This window comes from Aquila chrysaetos, chromosome 24 (genome assembly GCF_900496995.4).
Source record: "Aquila chrysaetos chrysaetos chromosome 24, bAquChr1.4, whole genome shotgun sequence".
NCBI classification, from domain to species: Eukaryota; Metazoa; Chordata; class Aves; order Accipitriformes; family Accipitridae; genus Aquila; species Aquila chrysaetos.
In genome coordinates, this window is record NC_044027.1 from 1,010,316 (window position 1) to 1,020,849 (window position 10,534).

Consider the following 10,534-nt stretch of genomic DNA (forward strand, 5'->3'; position numbering starts at 1 on the left):
TGCTGGGGACTTGGGGAGCGTTCTGCTTTCAGATCCAGTGATACATCCGGCTATTCCTTTCCCTCTCTCCATTACCTGCCCTTTCTGCTATGCCTTTTTTTCAGGCATAAAGAGAAGGGGAAGCAAGAGGTAAATGAGTTACACGCTGTCCCAAAATGACCACGGGGCATTGACCCCAGACATCCCCAACCCAGGCTGCTCCTCAACCATCTTCCCCATGCCGTGGCTAGCTGTGCTGTCCATGCACACGGGGAAAGGTGAGAGAAAGAGAAACACAACAGAAGACACCGACACCTCTGTGACTGTCAAGAAGACGCCCCTCTACACACGCTGCCAGCCTCCCCAGCACTGCTGGAGTTAGTCCTCCCTTTCAGCTCCCTGGTCATACCCTTATCCTGCGTGCAGGAGACCAGCTGGACATTTTCATACTGTGTTGTCATTCTTCCAACCCAAGATGACAGCATTTAGGTTAGCAGGTAATACTTTTCTTACAATGGTGACTGCAAAAGCTCAGTGGCACATGTTTTTGGATTAGGACATGGACTTCTTCAGAAAAAGCCACTCCTCTGCCAGTGGCTTGGCAGTTCAATGGCTTGGCAATAAATGGGAGATGCTCTTGGGTGTCAGTATAATGATTAAAATAACGGCAATTACAAGGGCAACGCTATTAACCAGGGATAGGGAAATGGTGCTGCGAGTGAGCAATGCTCCTCTCGACAGCAAGCTGCTCCTGCAGAGATGCTCTTCCAGCCCGTCCCCTGCGAGGGCTGGGTCTGCACCCCACAATTGGGGGGGTACCCTGGGCTCTGCAGCAGGCAGATGTAACACTGCCCATCCACAGCAGGGCTTTCTGCTCTTTCTGTGGTCTGGTGTTCAGTTTGCCTTGCATCTGGTTTGAAATGCCTGCACGTTGGCCCAGCCTTTGCTGCAGGGATGGCTTGTACCCCCCAGTTCAGGCAGGCAGGGTCTGACCAGCACATATTCTCTCCTGGCAGCTGATTCTGGAGCAGCTGCTGTACATGAGTTTTGCAGACTTTCAGAAACCTTGCATCTCATTGGAAATATTTGATATTTTATACCCCTTTGCATCTCTGTTTCTTTTAGGGAAGCAGCTGCTCTGAGCCCTGCAGCATCTACGGGGATCAAGCTCTCCAGTCCCCTCCAACTCCCTTCTCCCACCCCCTCCCTGCAGCTCCCTCTGTCACAGTGCCCCAGCTCTCCTTCCAATGTTTGCCCTTCCAGTGGGGAAGTGTTTGATTTCATCACGAGCTGGATGCTTGGCTTAATAGCCAGGGTTAACTCTTTTTCATCTCCTCAGAGCAAAGTGGCCCATCCATCCACTAATAATGTTTGATCAGAGAAGGGTGGCTGTTAGCAAAGATTAACTGGCTTCAGTAGCACTGGGCAGAGCCCACAGAGACGGCTCAGGGATGAGGGTTTCTCTCCCTACAAGCAGGAGCCGATGTGTTTTGCTGGTGTCTCTGCAGCCCACACTGCACACTCATTTCTCACATCCACCCGCCCCGTTCCCCGTCCCTCTCGGCTGCCGCTGGGCACAGCTCCCGTCTCCCCCAAGCAGCTCTCCCACCGCTGAGGAGAGACACCCAGCTCCTGCAGGGCTGATAACTGCAAGTGTTCTGTGGATTACTACCTTGGCAGGGCTTAAATGTTTGCTGCAGACATAAGCCTTGTCATGGTTGATTTTATTTATTGTTGTATAAGTGTATTTCCAAATAAAACAGAAAGTGAACAAATAAACTGGGTGACAGAGCTATAAACCCCATGCCTGCTCATTCACTTGAAGAAAAGCCTGCCTCAACTAATTAACCTGTGCAAGCCTTGTGCTGTTCATAAACAAGCCATGAATTAATATTGTATTTTTTCAAACAGCCAACATACGCCACTAAATCTTTATTGGGCAGCAAAAAAAAGAAATAGCTCCCCTTTCTAGATTAGGCACAACAACAACAACAAGAGGCTGAGTTCTTTAAATGAAGATGAAATATTAGAACAAGGTTTTTCCCTGCTTTTGCTGCCTGCGCTGAGCACGTCTGGACCGCGCTGAAGGAGTGAGGTGTGTGCGTGTGGAAGGGGCTGAGCTGCAGCCTCCCTGGCGTCAAGTGGGATTACAGAAGTAAGCACCAAAACACTGATTTTCTGCACCAAATCTCCTCATGTACCCATCGTGAGGATGGATTATGCTGTACAACAGTCTGAGAAGCTGAGGGCTTGCTTGCTTCCTTCCTACAACTGCAGAGACAAGCATGTGAAATGGGCAAATGAAGCCATGGATCTGCGGGGAGGGGGGGAGGTCGGTCACGAGACGTGCAAACAGCCTCTAGGAAAAATAAATAACGGGAAAACTGTCAGAGGATGTGTTAGGGACACGGGTCTGCCGGCCCCACACAAGTGCATGCAGAAGACGTCTGCAGGCTTTTGTTTAAGACAAGCCCTATGCATTTACTGATCATACACACATAATGGGAGGCTTCAAGAAAAAATAGAGAGGGGGCAGAAACACAAATCAAGGAGTAACATTTTTGAAGGAGAAATTACAAATTGCAATTTAATCACATAATCACTTTGACACTCTCAAGCAAGCTAATTTCTTCCCTTGCCTCATTTCACCCACTTGGCAAGATGAATCTTAATGAATAATGTCCTATGAATATTTAATTTTTTGATCAATTTGAATTTTTTTTTTTCCTCATATCCCTACCTGCTGGATGGATAAATCTCTCTTCTTTTCCTCTTGCAAACATACAGAGAACAATAGCTACTCCTTCAACTTCCATCCTCCCCTGTTTTTTTCCTTTTGTCCTCCCCTTTTGGCCAAGCAGCGGTCATTGCCACCACCCCTCACCCATCCTCTGGCAGCTCCCTGGGGCTCACCCAGCGGGCGAGCAGCCCCTCACTGGGGGGACTGGCGACAACACCACCATCCCATTTCACCCCGTAAACCACCTGCCGGCTCCGGGGAACTTCCTCAAACTGGGAAAACTTTGCAGACAGACAAGTAAATTGATTGCTGAGAATTGCAGATCTTTAATGCGAATTGATTATCTCTAATGGTTTTAAAGCAATTTAAATATAACTGGATTGTTTGGGCAAGAATTTGGCGTCTAAGGAGAGGGCAATAACAATCTCCCTGCTAATGAGTATTGACTGGCAGCATCCTTGCGCGCAGGCGATGGCTGCTCTCGGCTGCAGGGGCCCCGTGGGTCACTTCGGCCAGCCTTGCAGCTTTCATGGCCAGCTCGAGCCACTGTGCCTTGGCCCTCCACTAACCACAGATCAACTGGTGTTGGGGAGCTGTGGGATCCCTGCCAGTGCAGGCTTTTAGGAATTAGCTGGATATGTCTGCTAGGGCTTGCCTAAGGTCGGCTGACCGCCTCTCAGAGCAGGAGGGCAGGATAAACAGTCCACTCTAATCCCTGCCTATTTTATTTGCTGTTTTTCTTTGTCTCTCCAGACTGTTTAATCAATTTCTGCCTAAAATAACTGAATTAGAAAAATCTTTTCAAAGTTAACACTGGTTTCAAGCTGGAAATTGGTGCCCTTGACTTCATGTTACAATCCATCCACACCACTGCTGCTCCTAACAAGCTGCAGTGAATAAGCAGACTGTGCTGAGGCAATAAGAAATACAGAACAGACTTTACTCTGAAAGCCATCAGATTTGGGTTTCTTCATGTTTGTTCTGAGGACCACTGAAATCTCCAGTCAGAAGGAAAAGCTGCATTTCTAGCTCAGCCTGACAGGGTATTTCCTAAGCTTGCTAAGTAAATGTGGCACCCAAGGAAATGCTGGAAAAGTTATTGCAGCTGCACTCTGGGATAGTGTGATTTTGCCTATAAATGGGTTCACAGCGAGAAGCATACTGAACAGGCTGGGACTCGAAGACTGGTTTGGAAGTGGTGAAGAAGATTTGTAGAAGCCAGGATGCTCCGCTGGGTCCTTGCTGTGCTGCGCATGGTGGGATGGAGCAAGAAATCACCATCCCAGCACGACAGCAGCACCTGAACACCTTCTCCCCTCAAAGAGCTAAGAGCAGGCTAAGTCAGAGATGAGCCAAATATTATTACACTTTTATTTTTGCAAAGGATTGCACATGTTGTCCCCCCCCAGCCCTTCCCCTTGCTGCTGCGTGGTCTGTCCTGAGATGCAGAGCAAATGTTGCAGTACGTGGCCGCAGGCGGTGGGACAGATCTTTCCCCGCAGCCTCGCACCGTGCGGGACCCTGCGTGCCGCCTCTCCAGTCCTCGGTGGGCAGTGGATAACCATTATACAACACCTAATGGGCTGTGGAGCAGAAGGGCTTTGGGAGATCCTTTAGTGTCAGCCCATTCACACAAGCAGTAAGAGAAGGATGTGAGGTTGGAGAGTTTAGGAGCCATCAAAAAACCATTCCCAGAAGAGCTGTTATCGTTCATATTACTGGGCAGGTTATTGCAGCCTCGCCTGCTCTTTACTGAGCTAAAGAGAGACTCCCAGGCATACAGTGCTACGAGAGCATCACAACTTAAGTAATTCTGGGTTTGGTCACTTGTTTTATTAAATGACCTATTCGGACCAGTTGAAGGAATTCCAGGAGCTTTTGGCTGCCTTTCACTGGCGTGTCAGGAGTGACAACGTGCCTTTGGCCAGAAATCCGCGTTTACAGCACCCAGAAAAGCTCCCACGGGCTCTGAAGTGCAGCTTGCGCAACCCGGGTCCTGGTTAAACTTGGTATCCCCTGTTCCTTATGACATTTCCTACCACACAGGCGATTACTGCTTAATGCAATTTGCACTTTCTATAAACTGTGCAAAAGAAATCTCAGATTACAATTTATGAATGTACTGCAAAAGGTAAACATGAAATTTAAGGCCTGTTTTAACTGAAAAGTAAACAAGCTGCAAGCCTCACGAGGAGGCGGCATGTTAAGCTCTGCGTTAGTGATGATGTGATCTTATCTCACCCTGACCCGCTTCTCCCAGTCGCCCCCCTCTTCAGTCCTCTGCCAGCGGACTTGACCATCCATCTCCGTCTTGCAGGACTCACGTTTGCTGCCTTTTAAATACCTCAAGTTATGCAGAATGAGCTAGACAGGCTTCACCACCTTAGGGTGAAATCCCTGAGCTATTTATACATAATCCTGAACCACTGGCTCCCCGCTGGCTTTAACTGTGACCTTGAATCCCTTCCCCAAATACCAACTCTCACCCCGGAGAGGAGTGCAGTGGAGCTGTAACGGAGGGGCACAGCACTTCCCGAGGCCTCCCACACCAATTGCCACAATCGCGGGGGGTCCCTGCAGATTTACGTTATTGATTGCAACTCATGAGAGGGAGGAACTGAGCTGAACAGCCTGCCCGCGAAGGGCAAAGCATCCGAGAGCAGCAGTCGCAGCTGCAGGAGCCCTCGCAGCCCCCACGCTGCCTGCCCTGCCTGCGCATCCCCCCTCCGACCTGCCTGCTGCTCCAGCCGAGCTATTTCATGAGCAACTGTGCTTAATAAATCAGCAGAAATACTTCACTTAAATTCATCACCCAATATTCAAATCTGCCAACTGTTTGAGCAAGCGAGAGGCTTTAAGGGTGGTTGGCACGTGCCCGTTTGTTTAATCTGTTTATTAAAACTGACAGTCAAATCGCTAGAAATACAGCTGAAATGCCTCCATGGATTTAAGAGAGGAGAAGAAAGCCTGAATGCCGTGGCACAGAGGATTTCTAGGCTCTGAGACTGGGCACAGCAGAACTGCCGAGGGAGAATCTGCAGAGGACAGCAATGTCTTGGGAAGCTGCACAGACTCCAAAATGCTGGGATCTGTTCCTGCCTCTGCCCCACATTCCCTGTGCTTTTGGGAGGTTGTTAGCTAGGACGCCCGCTTTCCCTTCTTTGTAATGTGATTTCTTAGAGCCTGTCCTTGCCCTGAAGATCTTACAGGGTAAAGTGACTCCATGCATACAGCAGCCCTGCAAGGAAACGCTGATCCAGACAGAGCTTCCAGGCTGTGCTGAACACTAGTAGCTAGTGCTCATAGCATGCTGTGGAGCATGCAGATGTTTCTTTGTGCCCTGTTTTTTTTTTTTTGTTTTAGAAATAAGCATTCATTTACTAAGTCCTAATTCATCCCTGCATTAAAAGCCGCCAAGTTATTGGCTTCCCACATTCATCATCTCTCTTGGTAGCACCTCTAGGCATTTCATCAGAATTTCTCAAGCAGCACAGGGAAGTGAGTGACAGTTTATAAAGAGTTCAGTCCCTTTAAGATGATCAAAGGCAGAGACTACGGCATTTTATCTCTATCAGATATACTTCAGCACAGAGTTTGTCTCTGATGATGAAGATCCTAAAGCTGCCTTTGGGAGTGGGCACCAGTGGAAAACAGATTGCATGGCAAAGCCAGCGGGAGCTGGAAGGCAGAAGTACTCTGTGCTCGAGCGGTCTCCGGGGGCAGTGACTGAGGCTTCGTGCATCTGGGAATGGTTGTTGCCCTTCTGGAGTTGGTGCTGTGGCTGGGGGAGAAGCGGGAACAGCCTGGAAGGAGCATGGTCAGCCAAGGCACATCACCTTCTGGCTTCAAACTGTCAGTTCAATGACTCCATCTTGTCAGGGCATGAGAATGAATCCAAAGGAAATGTGTTTTAAACCATTTGTGACACGGCACTTTCTAAGGCTATTATCATGTTTGATTTCTCTACATTTAGTATGAGTCAAGGTGACACGGCCCTTGGTGGCTCAGCCCATCTGACATCGGGTGCTGTCCTGCACAGAGCCCGTGATCGCAGGGCAAGCCACAGAAAAGCATCTGCCTGCAGAGACTTCCCATCGTCGAAGAAACAAAGACATCTGCAGGCTGTGCTAATTTCCTGCATTTCCACGTTTTCCAGGTATAGAGGCAGCCAGAGTGAATTTGAGCTTATTACAGAGCTTGTTTGCAATAAACCTGTTCTGAACTTTGAAAGGCCACGAATGGACCTCCAGTGCCCGGACCTGAACCCCATCAGCCTATCAACTGGGTGATGATGCTTTACACTAGAAACAGTAAACATCACACCCAGAAGCCTTTAGAAAATCCCTGTGATGTACTGGAGAGTAGAACAGCTCAAACAGACATTTCTGATGAGTAGTCAAGAAAGGAGCGCTTGGCTGGGGATGAGCAGAGCTCAGGAGTGAATGAAGACAAAAACGTGTGGAACAGGAACGAAGGCATGAAGACAAAGAGGGAAAGAGATGTCTGTGCAAGGAGGGGTGAGATTTAAATCACAATACAATTAGACAAGCCGTTCCTGCTCAAAATGAACATACCAATAGAGCAGCCCAGGCACAATCTACAGCAAATTTGGCCAAAGACACCTAAATTTGGTAACAGGAGAAGTCTCATTATAAATTATTCACTTCAAACAACTCCAATATTAAAGAAGAGAACAGGAAGAGAGGCTGCCCTGGCATAATTTGCATTTCTCACACATTTTGTAATCATCTGGAGCTGGTTTCTAGAGCCCACAGGACACCCCATCTCCCCCGGTGAGGTCCAGGGACAGAGGCAGTGCCAGTGGCATGGCACCCGCACGCACCAAACCACACAGCTCGTGTTGCTGACAGAAACCCCCTTTTTGGATCAATCGGGTTCTGTGTCCAAGGCCACCTTTGGGCCCCATTGCCAGGATCTGCTGAGCAGCTCCTCGCCCAGAGCAGCCCAGCCCCGGGCGATGGAGGGTCAGGCAGCGGGGCACTGCGCTGCAGGACACACATGAAAGGTTTGCTCTTTCGCCTGCCCACATCATGTTGCCATTTGTTCTTGTAAAAGGGGAGCAGAGTCACGTTTTGAGACAACTGACGCTTGCAAAAGGTTACCCTCGCTTTGGCATTTTCCTAGTGGATGTCACAAGACAAGTATCTGAAGTTCACAGCCAAGCTGCAGAATTAATACTTCGCTGCAGTTGCTAGTTTGTTCACTCAACAGCTTTAAACGGCTGGGGATGGAACTGAACACAAACCTGCTGGAAAAGCCTCCCTGTCTTGCCCGCCGTTGGACCACCCCACAGGGAGCTGCTCATACAGAGGGTCCGCTTGCATGCACTGCACATTGGAAAACTTCACTGGACCCGCACACAGGACAGGTTTCGAATGTTGCTGGCTGCCTGCCTGCTAACCGCAGCCCTTCCACCTTGGCTCCCCACCACTGCATCATTTCTAGAGCATCATTAAAATCTGCCTCCCTGGGCAAAAAAGTCTGACAAAACTGTACGACAGAGACCAAGCCTGCTGTTTGCAAATGCAGCTGTTGGAAAGCCATTCCAGGCAAACCAACACATTATTAATAATTAAATAATTATTTTATTAATTTATAGCACATTTTACAAGCCGATAAAATAGGGGAGCCTCATCCCCCCCATATCCCTTGAATCCCAGGGCCCTCCCGCTAGCGGGCTGAGGACATCCTGGCTGCTTCCTCCCCTCCATCCATGAAGACTACCTCGGCAGCGCCGGTGCGAACCCCTCCTCTACCCACAGCTTCTCATCAGAGCCGGCTGTCGGCTTCCCCTCCTCCTCCTTCAATTATCCTCTCAGTTCATATCTCCGAGCTTTCTCCGTGACCTCTGCCTCTCAGCATCTATCTTCCTCTGAAGCTTATACTAACATTAAGTTAGTCCTGCACAGACTTTGGGGGTGACAAATATTTCCCATATATGAAAATTTCAGCACAAATTTATCTCTGTGTTATTTTAAACCCTCATCAGCATAGTTTCCGTGTGCTGCTGCTGCACGGAATTGCATCTCTCTGAAGTCATCTTAACTTTGGCGCCTTTGCTGTGCGTCTCCTCTCCATGCCCGATTACATCCTGTCGAAAGCATTTTTCTTCATTTGCAGGAGCAGTGGTACTGCTTAATGAGGGATACCGTGCACTGCCGTCCCCTGCTAATGGGAGTCACTTCATTATAAGAAGGGCTCTTCTTTAAACCACAGCTTCATGCTATGCAAAGACCTAAGTCTTACCACAAGGATTTTAATTTGGGATTAACCGATCGGGAAATTAGATCACTCGTTGCATCAATCTTCTGCACTCCCTGTTACTTCATGCTCCACATGGCTTTGCCGCAGCCGGGTGCCAGGAGCTGGGCACCAGGAACCAGGATGCTGCTGGGGGGAGAGCGCTGCTGAGCGGAGCAGGGGTGGCTGGTGGCAAATAACCTGAATCCTGAAGTTTTCTCTTCAGACACCACCTGCTAACAGCCAGTGCTTTCCTCTAACGCTATTTTTGGTTTTCAAGTTATCTCGATGTCTGAGTCTTTTCTATAACTCGCATACAATTGCTGAGCTGCTCAGTCTTTATACTTTAAATAGGAACCACTTCCGTTTTGTGACATGTGCCTTTTCTCTTTGGGATGAACCTATCCCTTAGGAGTGCATTTTCTTACTTACGCAAGTAAGTTTTACTCAGAAGAGTAATTCCTTGAGACTCAATGAAGATACCTGCACGTGCAACTGCTTGCAGGTTATCCCGTCTCATAAAATAGCCTCTGTTTCCATGAATGCTCCTACTAGCAAACTGGCTCAGTAGTATATTCTTAGCACAGAAATGCAAGAGAGGTGTAGACACAGATGAAACAATTTTGTAAGACTTAAGAATCACAGAAAAGTTTTTTCATACTTTCAGTACAAAGATTCAACATAAATCTTTCCTTAAAAGCTTTTGATTCCAGAACTTACTTTTTGCAGTCTAAATCAGCTTAGAGTCCAGCAGAGCTTCTGCAGCCTGACTGCTCCCCGAGGCTCCCAGTGACCAGCCCCAAATCACCAGGTGTTGCTGTTGGCATTAGATTTATTGACTCTCCCTTCATGTTTGGCAGCTGGTTTAAATAAAAATCAATTAACAATGAGACTCACTATTCTGCCATTGTTTGGTGTGTGGGTATCTTACATTGTGTGATTACTCTTTAGTTTAAAAGTCAGGAAATCCTATATCTATGGAAGAAAAGTATCCCGTACTTCTACTGCAAGTCCCAGACACATAACCTGATTTATACAGTGAGTCAGCCTGGCAAGTAGGTGGGGATGTTATGTTACTTGTAGACAGGAATTCTTCTGGACTGCAAGCTACTTCGAAAAGAAATCCAACTGAAATATTTACATGCTATAAGCAGTATGTGGGAATCCCTTGTCCAAGGTCAAAATCAATTCATTATACTGCTAAAAGAAATACACTGGTATATACACAAATATTTGCATGTTATGTCCCTGCATATACATGCATATGCATGCACACACGGGTACACACCGTATCTTGTAAATTCTTGCTTTTTGCTTTCACTTCTAGGGCAACACTTAATACAGGATGCAACATAATAGAAGCCCCAGCTGGGGAAGCCATGATACAGCCAGGGTCCCAGAAAGTCAATTACACTGTAGGAGAGGGTGACGATAACTAATGAGATTTGCATGGAAATAACTGATCTCCTGATACAAAGGATCACACAGGCTGTGCTGGCAGACAGTGCTGAAGAGAAAGGTAAAGACAGAGGATCAGAATACATCAGACATGGC